General features: G+C 39.5%; 1 pseudogene; it reads right to left on the bottom strand.

The window, feature by feature from the left end:
* Positions 1-859: 859 nt before the first annotated feature.
* LOC119518770 lies at positions 860-2,206 on the bottom strand (annotated as a pseudogene).
* Positions 2,207-4,180: the final 1,974 nt, after the last annotated feature.

The following is a 4,180-nucleotide window of genomic DNA, read 5'->3' on the forward strand; positions in this document are numbered from 1 at the left end:
GTAAATTGCTCTTAATGAAGTGCCAAGCTATATACTGTGGATTAAATACATTATATAAAGTCATACTCATTAAAGCAAACATTAGTATACATTATTATCACTCCAAACTTTCAGGAAAAAGAAGAAATGCATAGAAACAGATGAAGAAACTACAGACCCAAAATTTTAAAGCCATCAAAATAGATAGCTTTGCACAATAAACAGAAAGTATATTCAGTCTTATTATCATGTCACTGAATATGAAAGAATCAAAATTATCAATAAAAATGTCATGTTTTGAATAAAAATCCAAATTTTTGCTATCTATGTCAGAATAAAATCATGGTACTCAGAGAGAGAGAGACAAAGAGAGAAAGAGAAAAGGAAGGAGGGAGGGAGAGAGATTTTCAGAGCTATATAAAAGAAAATCAAAGACTTCAAGCTTATTATCAGACAAGATTGTATTCCAGATGAAAAACATTAAATGCTGCAAAGGAAAACCATCTCATTGCAGTCCACTATGAAATTAAAACTATCTGTGTGACAAATAACTTATGGCCATTTTTTTTCAGGTTCACTAAATTGATCTTAAAAATCATAAAACATTTCTTACAAAAGAGCATTACATTCTGCACACTGCTCTAAATAGATGCCAGGGACATGTGGACTACTGTTCCCTTCCTCTCAGTCCCACCCCACACCCCAAGTGTTACAGTGACCACATAGCAAGGTGTTCACAATAATTTCAAGGAGGGAATCTCTTTTTTACCACCAACAATGAACAAAAAATAAATTCACTCATTCTGCTGCTGTTTCAAAATTTCATTGTTAGTTTTTGCACATCCTTTCCCCACCCCACCCCTTCAGTTCTTCACTAGTCTTAGAAAAACTTTCCAGAATACTGCTTCAACTGTTCTGCAGCAAATACTGTGCATTCTGTATGTGGTTGTGTGTCTCTGTAATGGTAACGATCTGATCTTTGGAACCTTCTAAAGGTTCCTTATTTTTGATTGAAACTCTCAACTCATGACAGATTTGTATAATCTGCTGACCACCTTTCCCAATTGTAGATCCAGCCAAATCTTTGGGAATAGTTACTTGTGCAGTAATAATAGGTCCACTGAGATCACCATATGAGCCATAACCCCCTGCATAGGAATAATCATATCCAGAGCCACCCTGTGGTTCATAAGCCATTTGCCATTCTGATGGGCTCCATGTATCTACTGCAGAGTCCCAAGTTTCATCAGCACTGAAACCAACCATGCCATCATAACAGCCTCCAGGTCTTCCCCTTCTGAGATAAGCCATTAGAACTCCTCCTCTAGGTGGTGGTGGTGGTGGTGGTGGTGGTGGAAGACAAAGATTCTGAGCTCTGCTGCCATCCCAGCCACCTCGTCCAGGAGGAGGAGGAGGTTCTCAAGGAGCACTCATATTAGCATAATCTCTTCTAGATGGAGGCACTGGATGCCCACCCTGACCAGGAGGCATTCTGTTGAAACCACCTCTTCCCGCCTGGGAAATCCCGCAGGGCGTCCATGGTGGTCATCAAGCATCATTTTAAAACCACCATAATCATAGCTTTAATCATAAAAATTGGGATCACAAGGCTGTGCACATCCTTTGATGGAAGATGCAGATACAAGATCAAAGATGATCTTTATGCACTCTACCACCCTATCAGGCTTTCCTCCAATAAGAACGGCTCTGCCAACGGAATGAGGACAGCATTCCTGGAAAAGCTTGATTGTTGTATGACTGGTCTTTCGAAGTTCTTTGATTTTAGCACTTTTGGCCCCAGTAATCTCTCCTGCCAAACTCTGATGAATCAACAGTCTCAACTCGCAAAGTCGCTTCCTTTATAGTGTCGGTACTTTAAGCATTCCACAGCATCAGAATCCAGCAGGAGCTGGCTGGTTACGGTGGGTGATGACAACTGCAGGTCCTCTTCCAAGGTAGGGATGATTTTCTTCAGAATTCCTCCAATCGTTTCAACATCAGCACTGATACTCAATGTGGTCTGTACAGAGTGCCTTAATATTCTTGCCTCCTGTTCCAATCACTGCCCCAGCGCTCTTGTTCTGAAGCAGAACGCAAAGCTCAACCATCCCATGAGAGTCTCTAGATCTTTTAAATTCTTGTTCCTCTTCCATATCTTCTGCAGGGCGTTTACCTAATTCACCATTGGTTTCGTGTTGGGGAAGGTTTCCTCTGGCTAAGTTTCCATTTTCTTCTATTAAATGGACACTCCAATCAGTTATTATATATCCTTGCAGAGCAGAACTGAAGCGTTTTGGGTGGACCAGCAACTGACACCCTAGTGGCTGCTGTAGCCGCACTTGGCTGCTGTCCCTTCGCAGCTGCGCGGCCTCTGCCAGTCACAGCTCGAGAAGCGAAAGTCCCAGCCGCCCTTCCCTGCCTCCTCCCTCTGGCCAGATGGCCAATTTTTTTTTTTTTTCTTTAATTCAGTTTTATTGAGATATATTCATATACCATACAGTCATCCATGGTGTATGTATAATCAACTGTTCACAGTACTATCTTACAATTGTGCATTCATCACCCCAATCTATTTTTGAACATTTTCCTTACACCAGAAAGAATCAGAACAAGAATAAAAAATAAAACTAAAAAGGAACACCCAAATCACACACACCCCCATCCCACCCTGTTTTTCATTTAAGTTTTGTCCCCATTTTTGTACTCATCCATCCATACACTGGATAAAGGGAGTGTGATCCACAAGGTTTTCACCATCACACTGTCACCCCTTGTAAGCTGCATTGCAATACAATTGTCTTCAAGAGTCAAGGCTACTGGGTTGGAGTCTGGTAGTTTCAGGTATTTACTTCTAGCTATTCCAATATATTAAAACCTAAAAGGTGTTATCTATATAGCATGTAAGAATGCCCAACAGGGTGACCTCTCGATTCCATTTGAAATCTCTCAGCCACTGAAACTTTATTTCGGTTCACTTCACATCCCCCTTTTGGTCAAGAGTTTCTCAATCCCACAATGCCAGGTCCAGGATCATCCCTGGGAGTCATATTCTGTGTTGCCAGGGAGATTTACAGCCCTGGGAGTCAGGTCCCACTTGGGGGGAGGGCAGCAAGGTCACCTGCCAAGGTGGCTTAGCTAGAGAGAGACGGCCACATCTGAGAACAAAGAGATACTCAGGCGGAGACTCTTAGGCACACTTATAAGCAGGTTTAGCCTCTCCTTCAGATGGCCAATTTTAATAAAGTAAAAGGTACAGAAAATACAAGAAAGTTCAGACAGAAAAACTTAGTAGTAAAAGACTTAAGACCACCTCTTCAAAATGGTCAAAAGTATTGAGAAGGCTGAAGTATAAACTTAACAGCATGGATATGGATGATACTAATATTGTTCTTGATTATTCTCCCTTTCCACCTACTGGATCTCCCCTTTTACCATGCATTTTCAGTGCTTCCTGTGGCACTGTCCATTAATATGAAGCTTGACCTGGGACCTGGCTTTGGCTAGTGAAATGAAAGTAGATAAAATATATATCATATTTGAATTTTAAGAGCCATTGCAAGTTTCCACCAGCTCTGTTAATGAACTACAGAATGGAGAAGATGCATGGAGAAGAACCATAGCTGAATGACAGCCACTAGAAACAGAGTAGCTGACAACCTGTAGAGGTTATTTGTGTTGTGCACCCCTGAGACTGGGGATTGTATTTACTACCTCATAATCTAGAAAGAGTAGAAAATGCAGATGATTAATTGGAATGTATTGAACTCTAAGCTCTGAAAACAGAAAATATTACTTCTTTTAAGGTGCTCATAAAACATTTATAAACACAAGTTCAGGATTTTCCAAAAAGTTACCAAAGTACAGACCACATTTTCTGACCAGAATATAATAAAGTGAAAAATTATAAGAAGGCCAGAATAAAATTCCCTACTGCATAGAACTTTAAATATTTTTTGACTAGAAAGGAAATTAAAATTGAAATTATAGAGTATCTATAAAAAATGATAATATAAAGGCTATATCATAACTTATGATATATAGATAAAGCAGATATCAGAGGAAAATATATTGAAGCTATATATTAACAAATATTGATTAGTTAATTAAGATTCCCACTTAATTTGTTAGAAAATGAAGTAGCAACATAGCAGTATGGATGTAAACATTTTATACAGATAATAATAGCACTTTCCAATAAATC

The sequence above is a fragment of the Choloepus didactylus genome, chromosome 2, assembly GCF_015220235.1.
Source record: "Choloepus didactylus isolate mChoDid1 chromosome 2, mChoDid1.pri, whole genome shotgun sequence".
NCBI lineage: Eukaryota > Metazoa > Chordata > Mammalia > Pilosa > Megalonychidae > Choloepus > Choloepus didactylus.